Genomic DNA, 26,091 nt, shown 5'->3' with positions numbered 1-26,091 from the left:
AATGGCGTCCGCTACGCCAGACACCATTTGCGCCTGCAGACAGGCAGCAGCGGATGGCAGCGGACAGACGGCAGGTAGGATCCAGCCGATGCAGATTCATCCAGGTGGTGGAGGTGAGTCTTGCGTTCCGCCGCGGACTCCGGGGGGACGGATTCTTAGAATCCGGCCTCATTGGAGTCCATGGCGGAATTCCCTGCCATCCCTACCAGAGCATGGATAACTGTAGCTAGGCTATCTCTGTCCAGATAAGGACGTAGTTGGTATAGCAGCCTAAGCTGATAAAAGGTGCTCTGTGCCACTGAGTCCACCTGTGCCTTAAGTGACAGTTCTGGATCCAAGAGCACCCCAGTTTATTGGCCCTCATCCAGTCCATTACCATGCCAAGGCACTGATTCAGAACAGCCACTGCCTCTCCTGGATTGGATAAAAAAGAGAGGTAGAGCTGGGTGTCGGTGTCATCCGCATATTGATGGCACCTCAGCCCACACTTCCGGATAACCTCCCACAATGGGTTCATGCAGATGTTGAACAGTATGGGGGACAAAATGCTGAGCACTAAAAAGTAGTGAAAATTCACAACATTCTGATCTTTTTAGTTGCATTAAGAGTCAAAATGTGTGGATTTCAAAATGTACAATTAAATGCATTGCGCAATTGACATTGGGAAGGGCTGTAGTTGGGTAGTAAAGCACATGTTTTGCATCTTGAAGGTCCCAGGTTCAATCCCTGGCATCTTCAGGTAGGGCTGGGAAAGACTCCTGTCTGAAATCTGGGGGAGTCGCTACCAGTCTATATAGACAATACTGGGCATTTGGCAGTCCACCATTGGAGGCAAGAGTGATGCTGGATTCTCAAGCCCTTTTCAGTCGGGCTTCAGGCCTGGGCATGGGACAGAAACAGCCTTGGTCACCTTGGTGGATGATATGAGGAGGGCTCTGGATAGGGGTGAATGCTCCTTCCTTGTTCTCCTCGACCTCTCAGCGGCTTTTGATACCGTTGACCACGGTATCCTCCTGGACCGCCTGGAGGGGTTGGGCATTGGAGACACCGTATTGTGGTGGTTCCAGTCCTTCCTCTTCGGCAGGTACCAGAGGATAGCAGTGGGAGAGGAGGTTTCGGACCTGTGGCCGCTCACTTGTGGGGTGCCACAGGGTTCCATCCTCTCCCCGATGCTATTTAACATCTATGTGAAGCCGCTGGGAGCTATCATCAGGAGGTTTGGGGTGCGGTGTCATCAGTATGCGGATGACACGCAGCTCTACCTCTCATTCAAAACTTCACCAAGGTTGGCTGTAGAATCCCTGTCCAAACAAATGTCTGGAGACGGTGAGTGGCTGGATGGGGAGGAATAAGCTGAACCCTGTAGGGATGTACGAACATTCCACCACAGATCAGAATGCCAGTGCATTCGGCCCCCCGAAATTGGTGGCGGAATGGCCCGCTCCCCCGGGACGAGACTTACCTTGGGCGGATCTTCCTGGCGGCGGCGGCTCCGGCAGCGGTTTGGTGGTGGTTTGGCGGCGGCGGCTGCAGCAGCTGGTCTTCTGACCGGCTGCCGCTGCCGCCATTTCCAGGTTAAAACAAAAACAAAAAAATGTGATAGGCTACGTAAAGATTTACGTAGCCTATCATGGCTAGATTTTTAAAAAACACCGTGATAGGCTACGTAAATCTTTACGTAGCCTATCACAGCTGACTTAAAAAAAAACCCACGCGCATATGCAAATGGTGGCAGCCATGGCCGCCACCATTTGTGTACGCGCGTTTGTTTGTTTTTTAAATCAGCCATGATAGGCTATGTAAACATTTACGTAGCCTATCATGGCTGACTGCAGGGATGCAAAAGGCGGTGGCTACGGCCACCACCATTTGCGTCCCTGCTAGCCAGCGGCCGGATGTCTGCCTGCTGGCGGAGCCAGTCGGTGGCTCTTCAGAATCGCTGCGGAGCACAGCCAGCTGGCCAGGATTCCGAGGGGGAGGAACGGAGCTCCTCCCCCCACGGCCAGGATTCCGGGGGGAAGGATGGAATGCCTCCCCCCCACCATCAACATAATCAGCGGAAAGGTAAGTCACTTTCGTAAATCCCTAGAACCCTGACAAGACCGAGGTACTTTTGGTAGGAGACAAGAGGAGGCTGGGGGATGTTGACCTGGTGTTGAATGGGGTACGGCTACCCTTGAAAGACCAGGACCGCAGACTGGGGGTCATTTTGGACTCCCAGCTGTCCATGGAGGCTCAGGTGTCAGCTGTGAGCCGGACAGCGCTGTATCAACTCCATCTGATACGGCGGCTGCGCCCCTTCCTCCCCGACCATCTGCTCCCTTTGGTAGTACATGCTCTGGTCTCCTCTCATTTAGACTACTGTAATGCGCTCTACGTGGGGTTACCCTTGAAGACGGTTCAGAAGCTGCAGCTGGTACAGAACGCGGCGGCTTGCCTGATTAAAGGCAGTTGCCGGCAAGATCACATCACTCCAGTGCTGAAGGAGTTGCACTGGTCACCAGTTATTTTCCGGGCCAAATTCAAGGTGTTGGTTTTGACCTTTAAAACCCTTTATGGTTCCGGCCCAGCCTATCTTAAGGAGCACCTCCAGCAACACCAGGCAGGCCGTATAACAAGATCAGGCTTGGATGGCCTTCTCTCTGTCCCATCAGCCCGGACAGCTAGACTGGTGGGGACGAGGGAGAGGGCTTTTTCTGTGGTGGCCCCCACTTTGTGGAACTCCCTCCCTAAGGAACTCTGTCATGCCCCCTCTTTAATGAGCTTCCACAGTGCATTAAAAACATGGCTGTTCAGGCAGGCATTTGGGGTGGGTTAGGGTTTTTAGAATATATTTTTATTGTAGAATTTTATTGTTTTAAACTGTTTTATTATATGTTGTACATCGCCCAGAGTGGCTGGGTGACCAGCCAGATGGGCGATTAATAAATTTAATAAATTAATAATAATAATAATAATAATAATAATAAGTGATGCTTGGAGTGAATCTTTGTCTGACCGAACAAAGGCTGCCCTTCGTACATTGGCAGTTATCAGACAGCTTGCCTGTACCACAGAGGTGGGGAACTTTAGGCCCAGGCAGGGCCAGCCCTACCAATGGGCAGTGTGAGGTAGTCGCCTCAGGCAGCAGATGCTGGTAGGTGGCAGCAAGATGCTGGAGGAGAGAGCACTGTGGGTCACCTGGCCTGCCAGGTGCCCCTAAGCTAGCCTGCTGCCTTCAGATATAGTGGAGTTTGCTCTCCCATTGCCAAGGCTGAAGTAAGATCCAACTTTCAGTTCTGTTGGCATTTGTACATGGTATGGGAGGGGGGTGCCATCTTGTCCTTTACCTCAGGCAACAAAAGGTCTTGGGCCAGCCCTGGGCCTGAGGTGTCCAGTTTTCGTGAACCACCCTGAAAGCTTGGTCTATGGGGCACTGTAGAAATATAATAAATGAATGAAATGAACGAGGGCCGAATCTGATCTTCCTGGGGTCCCAATGTGGCCCTCTGGGGTTCCCCAGATGGTCATCTTCCCTTCCCCTGGCCCCACCCCTTTCCCCCCAACCACCTGTTGTGGTTTCCTGGATTTTGCGCATCCCTCCCCATTCTAAAAGGTTGAAATGCCTCTCCGAAGGTTTAGCTACTGGCAGTGAGAGCGTTAAGCTATAACGTGCTGGTATTTTTGCCCCTGCCCTTTTTGCCTTTGGCCCTGCCCCGCTGGCATTGGAATGTAAGAACATAAGAAGAGCCATGCTGGGTCAGATCAAGGGTCCATCTAGTCCAGAATTCTGTTCACACAGTGGCCAACCAGCTGTTGACAAGGAACCCACAAGCAGGACATGAGTGCAACAGCACCCTCCCACCCAGGTTCCCCAGTAACTGGTATACACAGGCTCATTGCCTCTGGTACTGGAGGTAGCACATAGCCATCAGGACCAGTAGCCATTGATAGCCTTTTCCTCCAGGAATTTGTCCAACCCCCTTTTAAAGCCATCCAAGTTGGTGGCCATCACTACATCCTGTGGTAGTGAGTTCCATAGTTTAACTATGCTCTGTGTGAAGAAGGACTTCCTTTGGCCCTGCCCACCACTGGAATGAGGCCCCTGAGAGCTTCTGTGAAATGGAATTCAGCCCCTGGGCTGAAAGAGCTTCTGCACCACTGGTATACCAGAGGTTTGGCTCATGCATCCATGCCCTGACGAACACACGGCGTGGTTCTGCCTTTCATCACTTTTGCAATGATTGCGTAGATAGAGATGGACCAGAACCCATGAACCTAAAGATCCTGAACTGCTAAAACATTTCTGAAAATGATTTGTGAGTAACTCATTGAAAGGTTATTTAGATTAAAGCATATGGTTGTCCCCTGTCTCCCCCCCCCCCCAACAACATTATCAACATTAACCAACGGCTTCTCTGCTATGGAAAGTTGGCTGAATACCAACCATTGTTCATGCTTTCATGTCAACTTCCCTTTCCAGCTCAGTGGCAATACACTGACTAATTTAGACAGTGGCTTCCCTTGATGAGAGCAACACATAAAACAATGTTCTGTGGAAGGGTACATTAAAAAAACACCCCCTGAACCCTTTCAACAATACTTTCATGCTCTCCCTTTGGCTTCCTTCTTCCACACCATGATTGACAGTTATCTGATTGGAGCTCGGCGGCTTAATATCAAAGCCAATGGCTCATAAAATCAGAGGGAAATTAAACACCCTTAGCTCTGAGTAAACACTCTGGGAAATTATTGCTATATATTAGAAGCTGATTATTATTCAGAAACAAAGCCTTAGATGCATTGCCTGCACCTCCTTCAGATACGGTCTCCTGGGTATTCTTTTATGAGTCTTCCATTTCCCAGAGATGGACAAAACAATTTAAAAGTTAAAGGGAGCCGTGCTTACCTGGCTTAAGGTATCAAGGGAATTTACATTATGATAGGTTTCAAAGTACACCTGTACATATGTCTGATGGGGTCTTCTAGGCACAGTGAGAAGACTGTGGGGCTGCCAGAAAACAGCCAGCCAGGGCAAGCACTCCCATCACGAGGGAACTGTAGTTTGTTGGTACCGGAACTGGTATCCTGAGTTGCTCAACCATTCAGGTTTCAGAAAGCAAAAAGTCAAAACAAAAAGCAGGTCACTTTTTTTCTTTTAAAATGAGAAAATTGTACATGTTTATATCAAAAGCAGAGAGAGAGAGAGAGATTTCTATTTTACAGTGTCAGGCACTGATGCCTAAATGAGTTTAAATGAGAGCTGGGCCAAACTTTCTCAGGAAACAATGTGCTCTGATCCATTTTCTGAGAATTTTCTTTTTTGGGACTCCAGCTAAACCTTATCCAGGGCTGCACAACCCCTCTGGGGCTGCACCAGGGGGGATACACATGTGCGTGCAGACAAATGCATGCACGCTTATGCTAGTAAGGAGAAGCCTGTGGTTTTTCTAGCTAGTGCTAGCAAGAGAAACCGTTCCTTTATCATCCGAGATAGGAGATAAGGGAAGGTTTCCCTTGTTTTTCATAGCTAGCACTAGTGCTAGCAAAGGAATGCCTTCCTTATCTCTGATCTCAGAAAAGGGGAATGGATTCCCTTGCTAACAGTAGCACTAGCATGGGAAACCCCAGGCAGTGATTTTTTGGCAGCAGCAGATGCAGAGGGGTCTGGACGGCCACCAGAAATGGCTTGGCAGGCTGCCTGCAGCTCACAGGCTGCACTTTTTTCACCTCTGGCCTAAACTATTGGGGGGTTCCACCACCACCACCACTACCACTACTCCCGCTCCAAACACAGAGAATATATAGTTAATGAAATGCCCCCCACCCATGTTTTTTCACCACCTCTGAATAGGATGGAGAATTCGAGGGACAACGGTGAATTCAGTTTTAATATCACTTAATATTATTTTAATATTGTTGACAGAAGCAATAGGATTGGCACCTGCTCTTTTCTGGTCTTCGAGCATCACTTGTTGTTGTTGTTGTTCAGTCGTTCAGTCATGTCCAACTCTTCGTGACCCCATGGACCATAGCACAACAGGCCTTCCTGTCCTGCACTCTCTCCCGGAGCATGCTCAAGTCCATATTCATTGCATCAGTGATGCTATCTAGCCATCTCATCCTCTGCCGTCCCCTTCTCCTTTTGCCCTCAGTCTTTCCCAGCATCAGGGTCTTTTCCAGAGAGTTTTCTCTTCGCATTAGGTGGCCAAAATATTTCAGCTTCAGCTTCAGTATCTGTCCTTCCAATGAGCACTCAGGGTTGATTTCCTTTAGGATTGACTGATTGGACCTCCTTGCAGTCCAGGGGACTCGTAAGAGTCTTCTCCAGCACCACAGATCGAAAGCATCGATTCTTCAGCACTCAGCCTTCCTTATAGTCCAGCTCTCACACCCATACGTTGCTACTGGGAAAACCATAGCTTTGATTAGACGGACTTTTGTCAGCAAGGTGATGTCTCTGCTTCTTACTATGCTGTCTAGGTTTGCCATAGCTTTCCTCCCAAGGAACAAGCGTCTTTTTATTTCATGGCTACAATCACCATCTGCGGTGATCTTGGAGCCCAAGAAAATAAAATCTGTCACCGCTTCCATTTCTTCCCCTTCCATATGCCAGGAAGTGATGGGGCCAGATGCCATGATCTTCATTTTTTTAATGTGGAGTTTCAAACCAGCTTTGGCACTCTCCTCTTTCACCCTCAACAAGAGGCTCTTTAGAGCCTCTTCGCTTTCTGCCATTAGGGTGGTATCATCTGCGTATCTGATAATTGTTGTTGATAATTCTCCCGGCAATCTTAATTCCGACCTGTGATTCATCCAACCCGGCATTTCTCAGGATGTACTCTGCATATAAGTTAAATAAGCAGGGCGACAATATGCAGCCTTGTCGTACTCCTTTCCCAATTTTGAACCAATTTGTCGTTCCATGTCCGGTTCTTACTGTTGCTTCTTGACCCTCGTACAGGTTTCTCAGGAGACAGGTAAGGTGGTCTGGTACCCCCATCTCTTTCAGAATTTGCCAGAGTTTGTTGTGATCCACACAATCAAAGGCTTTAGCGTAGTCAATGAAGCAGAAATAGACGTTTTTCTGGAATTCTCTCACTTTCTCCATGATCCAGTGAAAGTTGGCGATTTGATCTGTAGTTCCTCTGCCTCTTTGAAACCCAGCTTGTACTTCTGGTAGTTCTCGGTTTGCATACTGCTGAAGCCTAGCTTGTAGGCTTTTGTGACCTCGGAGAGGCAGCCAGCACACTTCTCTCCGCCCTCCAATTACCTGTGGGGTAAAATACACAAAATAGGCACAGGAAGGGAATAAAAGATACCTTTTTTTTTTTGAATTCCAAAACCCTTATTAGTGTAATACGTTTATGAAGCTAACTCAAAGGTAACAAAAATGTGCAAGCTTTTAAGATCTCCAGATCTCTTCAACAGGCAAGACATTACAAAAATTAGGCCCCAGTCTGCTTTTTGTAACATCTTGCCTAATCAAGAGCTCTAGAGAGCTTGCACATTTTTATCACCTTTTACTTGGCTTAATAAAGGTATCATACTAATACGGATTTTTCTTAGGGCCAAGACAGTTATCATTGTTATTTTTATTTGGGGCTTTCTTCACACAGAGCTTTTATCCTGCGATTGAGATTGCTCCTTCATGGAAGTTTGCAGGCTTTGTTTTGGTACATCCTTACTTGCTTTATCTGTGAGTGTAGAAGAGTAACATTCCTCTGTCTCTGTCTCAAAAAAAACACCCCTTCCTAAAACTGTAAAATGGTTGAAGTTTGTCAAGTATCCACAGGCAAAGTGCATTTATATGAAAGGGAGAATGTGGTATGTAATGTCCCATGAACACCACTCATTTTGATGAAACTGAATTTTCCATATAAAACAAACTCCAGTTCTTTCCAGCTAGTTAAGGTAGGTCCTGCTCTATTTGCTACTTACTGGACCAGAGTGAATTTGATTATGCCTTCGGGCTTCTTACTAATTAGTCCTAGGTATCAACCCCCTGAGAAACATCACTATTTCTATTTGAAAATGTGGGATCAAAAAAAGAAAGAAAATCCCGTATCAATCTCAGGAGGAAGTTTTGATTTATTCCTGAATATTTCATAGATCATGGCTTCAGACAATGATCAATCTGAGCGGCACAGGCATGGTTTAATCCAGGTCTAGATACAATAAATAATGTATTTTCCTACCATGCATAAAAAGCAATGAATTCTCTTCTTTCACATGTCAGCATGAACCACAGGAAAGGTCTAATGAAGTCCAGGAGTCACAGGCCAAGTGTATATATTCAAAAGACTCAAGGCGTAACATTTTTTTCCTGGATTGTGCCATGTTAGGCTGTGTGTGTGGGAAGGGAGGGGTTGCATGTTTGAATATTGTGTCATCAAGAAAGAAAACAACAACACTCCTCTCACTGAATATAGAAAACTACCATGTCAGGGAGAAGGCTAAGCTGAACTCCCATCCCAAATATGCAAAGTTTCTATATGTGAGGACCTTTTCATAGGGGAGCAGTCGAGCATGCGTCTGTCAAGGGCTCCTTGGAGGCCTCTCTCAGCCTAATCCAGTAGCCAAGTCCAGACACAGACAAAGGGATTCCTTTCAAAGCTTTATTCTTCTTTTACAACTTAACAACTCTACCGTTTGCAACTAGATCTGAGCAGCACAGTACCTATGCCCTAAGTTAGAACAGTTGGTCCCAGTTTGAAAGGGAATTACTGGCAGACCCCTGAACTTAAGGACTAGGGAGAGTCCCTCCCCTTTTCCCTTGGATCCTCTGGGCGCAGCCGTTGTTTGCGCGCCAACCAGGCACTACGCCTCATTTCTGCGCCCTCCATTTGGCGCCGCTCTCTGCGTCGGCGTTGCGCGTCCATCAAGTCTACTTCCCGTGCTCGGTCACTCCCTGGACTGCTATCTAATCTAGGAATGCTGGTGGGAGGAATCTCCGTCAGCTGTTGGCCCTGGGAAAGAGGAGTGCGCTCCTCTCCCAGGAGCGACTGCTCTTCCTCAGAATCAGAACTACTCTGGGATTCTATGGGCTCAGTGTCCACCCTGACAGCATCTTCCTAACAGAAGTGGTACAGCCCAAGGGGGAAAATAAAAAGTTTGCGGCTTGGCAGTACTTGTGAATCTAGCCCTATTCTTAGATGTTCAAGGTGGTGGCCTGGAGTGACTTTTTCCAGATTTGTCTGGAAATTTTGCACCCTTTCCTGTAAAAATAAATGGATCTGGCCTCAGTCATCCATGCTGTACTCACTCCTAGGGGATTTCTACACCAGCCTAGAATCCTGCATTTAAAACGGGGCGTTCCACTTACATTTTAAATGCAGGATCACAACTGATTCCTTTTACACGTGCTTCGTTCTCTGTAGATGGCCATTCCCACAGTGTTACGTTTCCGTGAAGAGGCATTAAACACACTCCAGGTTCAGCAATACTTGCTCCTGGGTTCTGTTGCACAAATTATGCTTAAGTTCGTTCCCTCTAGGAGGGGTATGCCAATATCCCCTGGAGACACACAGAACTCTAAGATTCAGTCCAACGCAGTTTTATTTGGCAGGAGACAAACAGCGCTGTTCGGGTAGATTCTCGCGGCTAACACCACAAAGGAGAACCACACCCTAGATGTTTTTGGTACAGCTTATATACATTCAGTATAATGATCTCATTAGCAATACGGGGTGGGCCACATAATATTCATGAACTTCATTAAGCATGCGTAGTTGACATGTCTCTACGGCTGATCTGTCCTGGCAAGCTGGGCAGGAAGTGATCTAGCTGGAACTGGTTCTAACCAGCTGCAGGAGTGGTGGCTACTCGGGGGGGGGGGGCCTCCTCTGGCTGTACCTGATATGAAACAGACAGTTACTGTTGGTGCCAACAAGGCAGTTGATAGGACTATCTTCCCTTGGGACTTTCCACTAGGGATGTACGAAAATCACTTACCTTTCGGGGATTATGCTGATGGTGCGGGGGTTGGCATTCCGTCCCTCCCCCTGGAATCCTCGCTGGGGGGGGAGGCGCTCCGTTCCTCCCCCCCCAGAATCCTGGCTGGCCGGCTGTGCTCCGCAGCGATTCTGCGGAGCTGCCGGCCAGCTCCGCCAGCAGCCGGACATCCGGCAGCTGGCTAGCAGGGATGCAAATGGTGGCGGCCGTAGCTGCTGCCGTTTGCGTCCCTGCAGTCAGCCATGATAGGCTACGTAAATCTTTACATAGCCTATCACGGCTGATTAAAAAAAAAAAAACCCCGCATGTACTCAAATGGCGGCACCCATGGCAGCTGCCATTTGCGTTCCTTATTTTGGCACATCTTAGACTACGTCAAGATTTACGTAGACTAAGATGGCGAAAATAAGGCGAACGCAAATAGCGTAGCATCCTGTCCTGCCGGGACGCAAATGGCAGTGGCCATAGCCGCTGCCGTTTGCGTCCCTGCAGTCAGCCATGATAGGCTATGTAAATGTTTACGTAGCCTATCAAGGCTGAGTGAAAAAAAAACCAAAACCCACGCATACGCAAATGGCGGCGCCCATGGGCGCTTCCATTTGCATACGTGTGGTTTTTTTTCGTTTTTTTTCACTCAGCCGTGATAGACTACATAAACATTTACGTAGCCTATCACGGTGTTTTTTTAAAAGCTAGCCGTGATAGGCTACGTAAATCTTTATGTAGCCTATCACGTTTTTTGTTTTTTTTTTAAACCTGGAAATGGCGGCCGCCGCCGGAAGATCCGCCAGAGCGGATTAAACCGGAGCCGCCGCCGCCAGGAAGATCCACCCCAGGTAAGTCCCGGGGGGGTGGCGGGGGGGTGGCGGGCCGTTCCGCCACCGATTTCAGGGGGCCGAATGCACTGGCATTTGACCTCCCCGAGATCCGTGGCGGAACTTTCGTACATCCCTACTTTCCACTGTAGGAGGCTGCCTCAGATGGCTATCAATACTTTAAGATGGTGCCTCTTTGGTTCTATCAGTTCCTGCCCCTTTCCCTCCCCTGGAGGATGGGAACTGACATGCGGATGGCCCCCCAACCGATCTCCCCAGGCCCTGCCTCCCTCTTCCATGCTTTTGGCCAGTCCCTGCTGCTCAGCCACTCTTCCACCCCCCCCCCCGCTGCTGCTCTGCTGCACTGTTTTGAATAGACAGGTTGAAAATGGTGAGGAGCCAAAAAGGCGCAGGAGCAGGAAGGCTGAACCCCCATCAGACTTTCGTCACCACCTTTGACATCATGACCACACCCCCAACAACCATACTCAGCACTTCATTCACGTTAGGGGAGAAATACATGGGGAGGACATGGAGCTCCATTTGCGCATATCTGGAAAACTACCCCATTGTTTTCCATTTGAGGAAAACACAGGAAAGGTGGGAGGAAATAGTGGAATAATGATTTATTTATTTATTAAATTTATTAATCGCCCATCTGACTGGTCACCCAGCCACTCTGGGCGATGTACAACCCACCATAAAACAATTTAAAACAATAAAATTTTACCATTTTTTTTTTTAATACCCTAACCCACCCCAAATGCCTGCCTGAACAACCACGTTTTTAATGCACGACGGAAGCTCATTAAAGAGGGGGCATGACGGAGTTCCCTAGGGAGGGAGTTCCACAGAGTGGGGGCCACCACAGAGAAGGCCCTCTCCCTCGTCCCCACCAGTCTAGCTGTCCTGGCTGATGGGACAAGGAGAAGGCCATCTGAGGCTGATCTTGTTAAGCGGCCTGTCTGGTGTTGCTGGAGGCGCTCCTTAAGATAGGCTGGGCCGGAACCATATAGGGTTTTAAAGGTCAAAAGCAACACCTTGAATTTGGCCCGGAAAACAACTGGTAACCAGTGCAACTCCTTCAGCACTGGAGTGATGTGATCTCGCCGGCGGCTGCCTTTAATCAGGCGAGCCGCCGCGTTCTGTACCAGCTGCAGCTTCCGAACCATCTTCAAGGGTAACCCCACATAGAGCGCATTACAGTAGTCTAAACGAGAGGAGACCAGGGCATGTACTACCGATGGGAGCAGATGGTCGGGAAGGAAGGGGCGCAGCCGCCGTATCAGATGGAGTTGATACAGCGCTGTCCGGCTCACAGCTGACACCTGAGCCTCCATGGACAGCTGGGAGTCCAAAATGACCCCCAGCCATACCCCATTCAACACCAGGTCAACATCCCCCAGCCTCCTCTTGTCTTGTCTTCAACTGAACTTCATAATGATGACGTCATGTGATGGACCTGCACAATTCAGTGAGTGAGCAACCATGAATGCGCAATAAACTTGAAGTGCAGAGATCCCCCTAGGCTAGAAAACTGTAATACGCTGTATGTGGGGCTGCCCTTGGAGACAATTCGGAAGCTTTAGTTGATCTAGAATATGGCTGCCTGGATTTTGACTGGAGCCAAGTGTCAAATCAAGATCATATTTGTCTAATCCTTTACCAGCTGCACTGGTTACCTACTTCCACGGTGTTATGTGTGACAGATCACCACCAGGGATAGGGCCTTTTTGGCTGTGGCATCCACAGTTTGGAACAGCCTTCCTGGCTCCATCAATGCTTGCTTTCAGGGGAGCAGCAAAGGCGTTTTTATTTCAGTGGACTTTTTAAAGATATGGCTTTAAGGATGTACTGCACTAGATTTTGGCTGCTGTTGGTTTTGTTTTTCGATTGTTATGTATTGCAATTGTATTGCTTTAACATTTGTAAGCTTCCTTGATTATATTTAGGCAAGGCTTGATCCAGTAAATAATTCAATAAATAAATCAGGTTTTGGTGTGGCCATATTTTACCTTCTAAAAAAGAAAGATATTAGAATTGAGACACGATTATTTCATGTTTCAGGCTGATTTCTTCTCAGTTTTCATTGCTATCCTATTACATTTAACACCGATAATGCTTGCAATTATTTTTTGGATTTGTTTGCAGAGTGTCGTCAGTCCATAACGTTAGTACTCTCCAGCCTCAGGACCCTGCATGTCCCTTCCCAGTTCCAAAATCAATCACCCTTCCTGGGTTTTGTATGTCTTCCTTCTACAACAGGAAAAGCAAGAAGACATAAATAAATCTGACAAAGTCATCAGGGATTAGAAAACAGAATCTGCCAATAAATATGGTAATTAGGTAATTTGAGACTTAAAGCACAGGGTTATCTGAAAATGCAATTTCAGGACTGAGGGTCCGGGTGTGAAATTTCCGCCATTATGGAGAATTATGATAGAACTGAAACTTTTTAATGACATTTAAACATTTTTTTTTATTGGAAAGTTAATAACTTTCTGTCCCTGCTAAGGAAATACGCAGCGACGGAGCTTCATAGAAAAGAGGCTTCGATGCTGGGTGATTGTGATGGTTTAATCTGCAGTTCAGAGCTTCCATTTCAACAAAGGCTAGAACAGGTGTGGCCATGTGCCCTCTTTTACAGAGGACTGTCCTCTATTTGAAGGGCTGCCCAGTCCAATTCCAGTTTAAAGATAAAGAACCACAAGAACTGTTGCCCATCTGTAAGTTTGCACCTGAACAGCACAGGTCACCTGTTCACAGTCTTGGACACTACAGTGGGGTGTGCTATATTTCTATTTATATTATAGTCATTATTTTAAATTGGCACCTATAGATATAAATTAGCATATGCAACTTTTGTGCAAATTGCCATCCTCTTGTTTTTTGTGATTTTGTTTTTCTTTGTAATGCAAGGGTGCCACCTAGGCCGTGGCAGTGATGGTCAGCTGACCCCTACAGGCCAATCCCTGCTCACCTATGTAGGAAAGGGTTAAAATGTTGCTTTTGCATTAAGTAGGTTGCAAATGCTTTTGAGCAGTAACTGAGCTGAGACAGGAGGTGGAAACGCGTCTAAGGTACTTTGCGGTAAGCAACTTAAAATGAAGTTAGAAGTGTGGTTAGCTAAGCAAAGTAGAAACCACATTAGAAAATTAGATAAAAAACCCAGAGTTAGGACACATGGTTATTATAGAGCTGCGCATGCTTAAAGAGCTCATGAATATTATGTTACACACCCTGCATAGCTAATAAGGTCATTATAATGTACATGTGATGTATGTAAAGGGAGGGGGAACATGTCAAGGAGATAATGTGAATAGGCGGATTGGAAAGTTGTGTGAACCTTGGAGTACCTAGCCAATGGGGAAAGAGAATAAAAACTCAGCGGCCGGGGAAAGAGAATAAAAACTGTGTGCTTTGATTGTCAGGTGTGCCTACTCAGCTAGGACACCCACCTTTGCAAACATGCTTAATAAACATAGAGTGCTACTTGAACGTGTGTCATGAAGTTATTTTACAGGTCATGGTTGGACAAACACCTAGAAAGGCTTCAGAGCTGGCTGGTCAGTTGAACTTGTCCTCTCTGGAGTTTGACCCTTGGCCTGGCAGTGGCTATGCCCTTGATCTGCTTGCTCCAGCCTCAGCCTTTGCTGTTTGGACCAGGTTCCTGTCCCAGCGGCCTATTTGCTTCCCCACCTTCTGATTTTGTCCATATGGATCCCTTGCAATCTAATAGAGTGAAGCAGCAGCGGGGTTGGGGGAAGAACCCTAATCTGATGATGGGTGGAGAAAGCCACTTCCAGCAGCTTCTCCATGGGGCATGGGTGGCCTTCCCCTGCTCTCAGATGTGGCACCCAAAATGTCTTTTTCTGCCTCTATGTGGAGGTCAAGAAAAGTCTCCAGAGTCTTTGTGTGGCATGATACTGGTTTGGTTCGTCAGGGGTTAAAAAGCAGGGTTGGGCAACTTGTGGCCCTCTAGATGTTTTGGCCTACAATTCCTATGATCTCTCAACATTGGCTATGTTGGCTAGGGCTGATGGGAGTTGTAGGCCAAAACATCTGGAGACCCACAAGTTGCCCACCATTTTAGTTCTTCAGTTTCTGTTTTAAAACTGGTACTGTATTTTAAATCTTTGCACTGCTGCTAGCATCTATTTGGTTATTATTTTTATTTTTATATGGTAGTTTTAAACTTTTATATTGGATTTCATGATCTTGTATTTTATGGTTCTAATTGTTGTGAACTGCCCAGACAGCTTTGGCTATTAGGCGGTATAGAAATGTAATAAATAAATAAAATAAATGGGAAGGAGAGATGAACTTCAATAAAGGAGAGACTATTTCCTCTGGGAGAGGAACTTCAGTTTGGACTTCAACATGGCTGCTGGTGTTTCCTTCATCCTCTCCTCACTTTGAACTAGTTCATAGAAGGCCGAGTTCTTTATTTCTTTATTTGATTTATACTGCACCTTTCACCAACAAAATGGCACTCATGGTGGCTAATTGGGTTCTTCTGCTTGTGTTTTAAAAAACCAAAACCATGGAAGATCTCTCAGATAATTTCTGAGAGAATCTGGGGGGATTCTGTGAAACTTGCCCAACTTGGTGGTGAGGAGAACAACTTCAGCTCAAAGGTGCCACCAGGTTTGCAAGGGCACTTGGCAGGCAAGGTGTTCAGGGAGTGGGATGGGGGGTCCCTACTGGCCGCCTCCTCCTCCTCCTCCTCCTCCTCCTCCTCCTCCTCCTCCTCCTCCTCCTCCTCCTCCTTCTTCTTCTTCCCTAGTAGTAGCAGTGGTTGCAGCTCCCCCTCCGCCTCCTCCTCTCCCTGCCACTGGCAAAGGAAAGTCCAAAAGCAGCTGGCCAGCTGAGCCTGCATCCCCACAGTATGCCAATTTAAATTATTTTCTTTTTCTACATTTGAGTAGCAGCCAGTTGAGTCAATCAGATGCTGCCTTTGAGGATGCATGGCCAATGAGGGAGCCTGAGCAGCGATGAGGCAGTCTTCTTGCTGCTCCCGTGCCCATGTTGGCTGTGTGGCTACAAAAGGAGTGTTCAATTGATTCAGCTCATTGCTACTACAACGTAGGAAAGGAAAATATGCAAACCGAAAATGGGACGCTGCCACGGGGAGGCAGCTTCGACTGGTTGGCTGGCCACCACAGGAGTGCTTTCCTTTCTGATACATGGGAAGGAGAGGAGGATGAAAGCCAGGGGCAGTGGGGTGAGGAGAAGCTCTTGTATTACTTTGAGTTACACATAATTAGACTTGGTTACAGTGGGGCATGAAGCTTCTCTTGCCACTTCTCATCCCCATCAGCTCTTATGCCAAAAGAAAGAAAGAAAGAAAGAAAGAAAGAAAGAAAGAAAGAAAGAAAGAGACAGACCCCATTCCGCATGGCCGGAGCAGGGAAGCAAACCACATTTCACCTGCACAAATTGGGAAGGAAGCAACCTTCTTCACATTTCAACACTACACTGGGAAGAGGAGACATGCAACCAAAATTGCCACAGTCATCATGTGTGTGTTTGTGTATGTGTGTGCATTATGAATATTTTCATCTTCAAATATACGTTTGAAGTATATCTCTCCCTGACACCTGTTAAGAGTGAGGGTATTGCTATCTGCCCTCACTCTGAATCAACTACATAATATCAGCACATCACAGTTGTTTTGGTTGTGAAACACTGGGCAGATCAGTGGTTGAATTGGGTTTTACTTCCTCCCACCTGCTGCTTGGTCCCTGATCCTTAAATAGTGTTATTTATGTGTTTGGAGTCTAAATTACCTCCAGGGGACCCTTACAGTTCAGTGCCTCTGAGTACAAAGAAATGCAGATTTTCCCCAACCCAGTAACTGTTGAATTGTTAACCTTTGTTCTGCGAGGCCTGAGGGGGTAGGAGCAAGTGAATCTGGGGGAAGGGTGAATCTAAGACAAAAAGAGAGAGCGACTTTTGTCTTACAGAAGATCATTGGGCAGTGGAGAGGAAGCAGGGATTGCTTGGAGTTGTGATGCTGTAGGCCTTCATCCTGAGAACAGTGTGAATAAACTGTTGATAAAAGAAACACCACCATTTGCCAGTGCCTTCCTTCTAGGAAACAGACATCCGAGTAAGTGCTGAAGCCCTTGAGAGCTCTCATAGAACCATAGAATACTAGGGTTGCAAGGGGCCTATAAGACCATCAAGTCCAACCCCCTGCTCAATGCAGGAATCTAAGTCAAAGCATCCCCGACATATGGCTGTCCAGCCTCATCTTGAATGCCTCCAGTGTGGGAGAGCCCTCTACCTCCCTAAGTCATTGGTTCCATCGTCATATTGCTCTAACAGTCAGGAAGTTTTTCCTGATTTTTGGCTGGAATCTGGCTTCCTGTCACTTGAGCCCATTATTCCGTGTCCTGCACACCGGGATGACCGAGAAGAGATCTGGCCTTCCTCTCTGTGACCTTTCAAATACTTCAAGAGAGTTATCCTATCTCCCCTCAGTCTTCTCAAGGCTAAACATGCCCAGTTCTTTCAGTCTCTCTTCATAGGGCTTTGTTTCCAGTCCCCTGATCATCTTTGTTGCCCTCCTCTGAACCGTCTCCAGTTTGTCTGCATCCCTGTTAAAGTGTGGTGCCCAGAACTGGACACAGTACTCCAGATGAGGCCAACCCATGCTGAGTAGAGGGGAAGCAGTACTTCACAGGATTTGGAAGCTATACTTCTATGAATGCAGCCCAAAATAGCATTTCCCTTTTTTGCAGCCACACATCCCATTGTTGGCTCAAATTCAGCTTGTGATCGACAACAATTCCAAGATCTTTCTCGCTTGTAGTGTTGTTGAACCACGTATCCCCCATCTTGTAACTGTGCATTTGGTTTCTCACAGATAATAGACAGTGGTTCTGAGAGTTCTTCTGCCAGTTCCTTTATTACTCTAGGATGCAGTTCATCTGGTCCTGGAGATTTGAACTCATTCAACGTAATTAGGTGTTCCTTAACCATATGCCTATCAATCTCAAGCTGCAACCCTGCCCCTTCAGCCTGTACTTCGCCTTTGCCAGGGAGGTCATAGATCCTCTTCTGGGAGAAAACTGAGCCAAAGTAGGAATTGAGCACTTCTGCCTTTTCCTTGTCATCTGTTATAATTTTGTCATTCTTATTTAATAGTTGAACCACCATTTCTTTCCTCTGTCTTTTACTATGCATGTATCTGAAGAAAGCCTTTTTGTTGCTTTTAGCATCCCTCGCTAAGCTCAGCTCGTTCTCAGCTTTAGCCTTCCTGATGCCATCCCTGCAATTCTGTGCTACCTGTCTGTAATCTTCTTTTATAGCTTGGCTTTCCTTCCACTTCCGATCCTCTAGTTCCTTCCTCTACTCTCTGTAGGAGGAAATTATCAGCAACACAAGTCAGAAATCTCTTGGAGGGGCCATGTTTTGCAGAATTTGTCTCCCAACAAATATCAGGGAAATTGAAGTCCCCATTACAGCTACACCTTGCTTCCTTGAAACATTGGCTATTTGCTTTTCAAAAGCTTCATCCTCATCTTCTCCTTGATTGGGTGGCTGGTAGTAGACTCTGACCACCATGTTCCTTTTATTCTTTGCTCCATTTATTTTAACCCAGATGCTCTCAATAGAACTACCAAGATCATCCTCCTGTATTTCTGTGCAGCGACATGTATTTTTAACATATAGTGCTATGTTAAAACTTCACCTCCCTTTCTGTTCCTTTTGAACAAATTATATCCTTCAATTGCTATATTCTCGTCATGGGAGTCATCCCACCAAGTTTCAGTTACACTTATCAATTCATAATTTCCCTCCCGTATTAAGAGTTCAGGTTCGTTCTGTTTGTTTCCCATACTCTGGGTATTAGTATATAGACATAGAAGTCCATGTGCTTTATAGTCTGGCTTTCTTCCTCCTTGTTTTTGAATACTATTATTGGGCGCTATTAGAGCTGTTCTCTCTGTTGTGGTGCATGAGCCTTCATCCATTGTTACCCCCAACTTTACATCTCCCTTCCCCATAGGATTCAGTTTAAAGCCCTCCTGAGGAAGTTCTTCATGCTGTGGCCAAACACATTCTTCCCAGCCTTTGTGAGGTGCAACCCATCCCTTGCCAACTGTCCATCTTCCAGGAAGTATAGCCCGTGGTCCCAGAATCCAAATCTTTCATGTTGGCACCACTTTTGTAGCCAGTCATTCACCCAGAGTATTTTTCGTTCCCTTTCGATCCCTCTTCTAGCTACCGGAAGGATGGATGAGAAACTATCTGGGCCCCAAAGTTCTTGAGTTTCCTTCCCAAAGCTTCAAAGTCTGATGTAATTTCTTCATAGCTCCGCTTGGCAGTATCATTTGTTCCCACATGGTTGAGAAGAAAGGGATACCTGTTACTGAGCTTTATGAGTGTAGGCAACCCTTCAGTCATGTCTCTAATCCATCCTCCTGGGAGACAGCATACCTGGCGAGTTCATAGGTCTTTGTGACATGCTTGAGTTTCGATCCCATGCAGCAAGGAGTCTCCCACAACTACTACTCTTCTCTTCCTGTTGTTGTAGGCCTTGGTTTCATTGCCTCTGCTTGACTGACCTTCAGCTTCTTGCTTGCTCTCATGTGGGGTCCCCTGTAATTCTTCCTCTGCAGGCTGTCCTCCAGTCTCATCTGCAAGTACCTGAAAATGGTTCCATAGTACCATTGCTTCCACTGGTGCAGAGTAGCTTCTAGTTCTTCTACTCCTAACTGTCACCTTTTCCCAAGGAGTATTCATACTTCCTCGCCTCAGCATTTTCCTTTTCTGCCTCGGCTTGCTGTTGCTCTTCTAGCTTCTGTACTTCACTTTGCTGCTGTAGTTCCAACTGTTCAGTCCAAGAACTCTTCGTGTTCTCTTATTCCCTGGAGGGTTGACACTCGCCGCTCCAGTCCTCTTACTTTTTATTCCAGCAGTGTGATCAACTTGCACTTGTTGCAGGTGTAGACCATGTTGTTCTCAGGCAAGAAAACAAACATTGCACAGACCTTGCAGGTCACCACCACTGGAGAGCCTTTTTCTTCCATAGTCTCTATTCTCTTTATGTTTCTAGCTTTCTGATTGTACTGGGATAGTCTGTACTTTGACCTTTATTCACTGGAGGTTAACAACAGAGTCCCACTGGTATGGAAGTGTGTGTTACAAGAAAAAGATTTAAAAAAAAAAAAAGTTAGGGGCCTCCCCCTTGACTTTCTCTGCCAAAGTCCTGTTTGCTCACCCTGTTTGCTCACTCTCTGAGAGCTTGCTTGCTTGTATAGGCCATAGACCAGCTGGAGCAGCTTCCTCTGCTCTGCTCAGCTAGGAGACAGGAAACAGACTGAAACATCCCGCCCACACAGCTGCTGGGAGTACTCAGGCCATGCCCCTTCAAATCAGTTGGAGCTCTCAGGAGCACATGGTGAGCAAACGGTGACTCAGAATGGAAAGGACAGTCCCCTGGGCTTGCTTCAGCCCACTCACCATTTTGCCTTTATCTCCTCATTCACTGCAACTCCTCTGCCAAAGTTCTGCTTGCTCTCCCTGTTCGCTCGCTCTGATCGCTCACTCTCTGGGAGCTTGCTTGCTTGTATAGCCCCTAGACCAGCTGGAGCAGCTTCCTCTGCTCTGCTCAGCTAGGAGACAGGAAACCCTGTCTCCCCTCCCAGGAGTAGTGCTGGCGCTTAACAATACTTATCACTGGAGACAATCCCTTGGGAGGAGCTGGTCATCATTGGCACTTACTTCCACATCAGTCTGTTTTAGGGATGTTGGAGAATTCTGCCACAGACTCCAGTGAGGCTGGATTCTTTAGAATCTGCCCCCCTGGAGTCTGTGGCAGAATGGAGCAATCCCCCCTGCCACCCTGCGGAATCCCCCTCGGGCAGAACCTACCTGGTAGCGGCGGTGGCTCCAGCAGCGGCTCCGGCGGCAGTGGCAGTGGTGGCTCTGGGCGGTCTTCCAGCTGCTGCCGGGCTGCGGCCGCAAATGCCGGCTGCTACGCCGGCCACCATTTGTGACCCTGCCATGCTGTGATAGGCTACGTAAGTATCTACATAGCCTATCACAGCTAATGCAGGGACGCAAATGGCGTAGCGGCCGCCATTTGCGTCCCTGTGGTAGCCGTGATAGGCTACATATATATATATGTAGCCTATCACGGCAAAAGGCGGGGACACAAATGGCGTAGTGGCCGCCATTTGTGTTCCTGCCTTTTGCCGTGATAGGCTACGTAAATATATATGTAGCCTATCAGGGCTACAGCAGGGATGCAAATGGCGGCCACTACGGCGGCTGCCATTTGCGGCCACAGCTCAGCAGCAGACGGAGGTCTGGCTACGGGGGGCCCCAGCTGGCAGCTCCGCGGAGTTGCTGCGGAGTGGAGCTGACCAGGGAGGATTCTGGGGGGGGGGACAGAGCACCTCCCCCCCCACCGCGGATGGCCCCAGCGGAACCAGGTAAGTGTTTCGTACACCCCTAGTCTGTTTAGGATTACAGACTCTATTTTAGTTCTGACTGCAACAAAGAGAGCTGGGCTGTTCAGTAACTCAACAGTTCCCAGGGCTGGAGCCATGTAAAATATGCTTGCATTAAAGGAAATGAACCATTCTGTATTTTGAAGAGTGGGTGGTAGGGGCAGAGAAACACCATCCAAAATGAGGAAGGGGAAGCAGGAAAGGTATAAAGCTGCAGTCCCTACCTATAAATGGCCTTTTCCCTAGGGATGGCAGAGAATTCCGCCACGGATTCCAGTAAGGCTGGATTCTTTAGAATCTGGCCCCCCGGAATCCGTGGCGGAACGGCCTCCTGCCCCCGCCCGCGGAATCCCCCCAGGAAGGAACTTACCTGGGGAGGATGCGGCGGATTCGGCGACGGCGGTGGTGGCAGTTCCGCCAGCGGCTCCAGCGACTGGTCTCCTGGCCACCGGCAGCCGGGCTGCTGCAACCACCATTGGCCTCCTTGCAGCTGTGATAGGCCATGTAAGTATTTACGTAGCCTATCATGGCTAACCTCCCCCGCAAAAACCCAGCGTACGCAAATGGTGGTGGCTACGGCGGCCGCCATTTGCGTTCTCTATTTTTCGCCGTTCTAGCCGACGTAAATATTTACGTAGGCAATTACGGTGAAAAAAAAGGGAAGCAAATAATGCCCACTACGCTATTTGTGGTTCCCTTTTTTTTTCCACCGTAATTGCCTATGTAAATATTTACGTAGGCTAGAATGGCGAAAAATAGAGAACGCAAATGGCGGCCGCTGTAGCCACCGCCATTTGCGTACGTTGGGTTTTTTGGGGGCGGGGTTAGCCGTGATAGGCTACGTAAATTCTTACATAGCCTATCACAGCTCGAAGGATGGCAATGGCAGCCGCAGCAGCCCGGCCGTGGCCGGCCAGGAGACCAGCCACCACCAGAACCGCCACCGCTGGAAATGCCGCCGCCACCGAATCTGCCGCATCTGCCCAAGGTAAGTGCCGTCCCGGGGGATTCCATGGGGCAGGAGGCTGTTCCACCACAGATTCCGGGGGGCCGGATTCTACAGAAGTCGGCCTCACTGGAATCCGTGGCGGAATTCTCCGCCATCCCTAATTGTCATATGTAATTATTTACTTGTTTGTAATAAAACTGATATCCAGCCTTTGCCTGAAAGGCAGATGCAAGGCAGCTTACAACTACAAAAATAAAACAGTATATGAATAATCCTAAAAATATTGCATTGAGATTTGGGATTGGGCTGGCTGATCTCCTGGAAAGTCCCCTCCGAGCATGTTATACTGTGTCTGTAACAAGGAAAGGATTAACTGATTAAAGTGGTCAAACTTGCCACACAAGTCTGGTTTCGTCAGGTAGAACTGAGGTCAAGTACCTTTCCTTTCATTAAGGAAAAGATTTCTCTATAGTTGGGCTGGAAGGAGAGAGCATTTTGGGTCAAGGGTGGGCAATATGTGGCCCTCCAGATGTTTAGACCCACAACTTGCCGCAACCCTAGCCAGCATAGCCAATGGTGAGGGATGATGGGAGTTGGAAGCCCAAACATCTGGAGTGCCATAAGTTGCCCACTCTGCTTTTGGGAAGCAGGGCTTAGCTTCCCTCCTCCCCGTCAGAGCCAATATTTCTCAGAAGACATTTTCCTGAGAAACATTCTGAGATTTTTCTTTTTCTCACTCTACTAAAAAAAAGGCAGCTTTGAAGAATTTTATCTGAATATTAATTATCCACAATTTTTGTGGTGACCACCATCAACCCCCCCCACCCTGCCCACCCCAGAATGATGCTAAGATGTAAAACTCTTTATTATGGGTAAAGCCGATCACTTAAATGTCTTCGCCATTTGCAGTTGACAGTGGACTCTCTCTCTCTCTCTCTCTCTCTCTCTTTCCCTCTCTGCTCTGTTTAAATTGGGGCATTTTTGTACATGCTTTCAAAAAACTACGAAGTGTAAATCAACTCTGACTTCTATGGGCAAGAGTATACACGTTTTCAAGTATTGAAGAATTCCTCCTAATGCTTTTGGGTGTCCTGAAGAAAAGTTCTGAAAAGCTTGGGAACTTATAATGATTATCAAGAAAGGCAGTTCCAGGTAAAGATGTTCTCTCTCCTTCTCTCCTCACCCTCAAGTCTAAGGGCCAAAGAAGATCCAACCTTAAATGTGTCTTTGCATTTCATGAGCAGGTTTTAAAATATGCATATAACATCAGATGGGGATGCTGATAATTATCAAGATTGCAGCAGGCATGGAGTGGGGAATGTAACTCTTTCCTCCTCTGCTGCTGGAGGAAAGTCCCCCATTTGTGCCAGAATAGCTGTTGCAGCATAATGGCTAAGGGTGTAATCCTATGCATGTTTAGAATGAAAAAAGCCCTACAGCTCCCAGCATTCTGCATCCAGCCATGCTGGTTGGGGAATGCTGGGAGTTGTAGGACAATTTTTGTTTATTGGAACATGCATAGGATTGCACCCTAAATGAGTGAACTAAGCAGGAAATCACTGGTTCAAATCTTGCCTCTGCCATGAACTCACTAGATGGCCTTAGGCAAGCCACTCGCTCTAAGCCTCAGGATCACCCCACCATCTGCAACATGGGGGGCTAATACTGAATTTTGTGACAGGATTGTTGTAAAGATTACAATTAGATAAAGCAGGGGTGTTGAAACTCTTTCAACCTGAGGGCCAAATTCCATCTATCTATCTGTCTATTTCAGAGAAGCCCTTGGGGCCACATTCCAGTGGTGGGCAGGGTAAAAGGAAAAAGGGCAGGGCCAAAGTACCCAAAATACCAGCATATTGAAGCTTAAAGCCCTTACTGCCAGTAACAAAGCCTTAGGAGAGGCATTTCAACCTTTTAGAATGGGGAAAATCTGCACAGGAGCTGGGGAACCACTAAACTATCAGTGGTCTGGTAAAAGAAAGGGGAATGGCCTTCTGGGGAACCTTAGAGGACCAGTTTGGGATTTAGGGATGTCGGAGAAAACTGCAACAGAACCAAATGAGTCTGGATTTTGATGAATCCAACTGGCAGATTCCACTGTGGACCAGCTTTCCCTGTGTTGGGCAGATTCCACCGACTTGCAGAATGGTTTTCTAACTTTTCTGATTTTGTGCAAATTTTATCCTTGAAAAATATGTAAAAAATGGCCAAAAATGCACATTTCCCCTTAGGCTAAAGCGTGAAAATGCACATTGGGGTGGGGGTGGGGGGTTGCTCATTTTCACACATGTGAATTTGCACAACTTCAGGAACTAAAAAAGCCTGATTTCCTAGGTGGGCGGAAAGCAGAATGAAAGGCACCTGACAATCTGTGAAACACAGACGGAATGGATTTTAAACAGTCTGTACATCCCTAGCTGGATTTGGCCTCCAGGCCTGAGGTCCCGTACCCCTGAGATAAAGCATTTAAATACTTTGAGTGTTTGAAAGCACTTTATAAATGCTTATGGTTATTGATGATAATGATGATTTTTCTCCAGAAGCAAATACCTGCTTCAAAGGAAGTATTCTTCCGGACTGCAGCAAGAGAGGAATGGGTTAAATTTCCCCCTCCATGCCTGCTGCAATGCCCATAATTATTACCCCCCTCCCAGCTGATGCTATTTGCATTTTTAAAAACCTCATGTGTAATTGGGCCCTAAAGTGCAACATACAGGGACAGAGCTGTCAAGAACAAAGGCCTGCTGCCTACCATGAGAACAGGCTAAGTTGCGACCTCCCAGGTAACCACCTGGAGCTGGCTGTTATCTAGCAGTTCCTCAGCCCTGCTGCTCAAGGCCAAGTTCAGTCCATGAGAATTGGGAAAGCGATAGCAGCTGTTCCTGGTGGGAAGATCCTGACTCTTCTGAGGTGAGGGTGGTACACCCAGGGCCTGAGCTTTGATTGGTTACATGAATTCTGCCTTGATTTGCTAGGGCGGGGCCTTAAATAGAGGACTGAGGAAGAGGCAGGTTGTCTTCCTTTGTCCTGATGGTTCTTGGATGTGTTGATGGCTGGAAACTGTTCTGGAAGGCCCATGCTTTGGTATGTATAGGATTAGGGAAGGTGGAGAATTCTGCCACGGACTCCAATGAGGCTGGATTCTTTAGAATCCAGCCCCCCAGAGTCCATGGTTGAATGGACCAACCCCCATCCACCACCCCACAACGTTCTCCCGGACAGGCCCTACCTGCTGCCGGCCAGGTCCGGGTCCATCCCCTGAGTCCGCAGCCATCCACTGCCGGTCTGCAGATGCAAATGGCATCTGGCATAGCAGATGCCATTTGTGTCCCTGCTCTTTTCGTGATAGGCTATGTAAATCTTTACATAGCCTATCACGGCAAAGAGCAGGGACACAAATAGCGGACTCGTCACCGAGTGGAGCTGGCCAGGGAGGATTCCTGGTGGAGGAATGGATCTCCTCCCCCCCCGTGGACCCCCAGGCGGACTGGTGAGTGGGGTTCGTACACCCCTATATAGGATAGACTAGCTAGTTTGGGTATTTTGCTTGGGGATGTGTATAAATGGTCTCAGCATTCCTGGGTGTTTGGTTACTGTAATCTTGCTTGTAATTTTCTGTACAACCTACTGCCTCTCCCTTCCCCCATTTGTCCCTTTTCCTTCAATAAACTTTTCCCCAACTTTCAGTTGTAGTGTGTTCTGCATAACTTCAGTGCTAATTTCAGTGCCTATTGGACAGGACGGAAAGCAACTGGGTTATTGTGGGTATGTGTGCCAGGCTTGGCCTGTCCTACTTTGCAGGGTTGTTGGGATTCATCCCAGCAATCCTTCATAAGAGCTCAAAAAGGGAGTCAGAGTGTCTTGGCTATAAAATGGAAACTTTTAACACAGATACCTCCATTGCTCCCAAACAATGGTCCTTACAAGT

Source organism: Heloderma suspectum, chromosome 4 (genome assembly GCF_057233095.1).
Source record: "Heloderma suspectum isolate Gila_16-S chromosome 4, 16-S_ref, whole genome shotgun sequence".
Taxonomy (NCBI): domain Eukaryota; kingdom Metazoa; phylum Chordata; class Lepidosauria; order Squamata; family Helodermatidae; genus Heloderma; species Heloderma suspectum.
Note: the sequence above shows the minus strand (reverse complement) of the source record.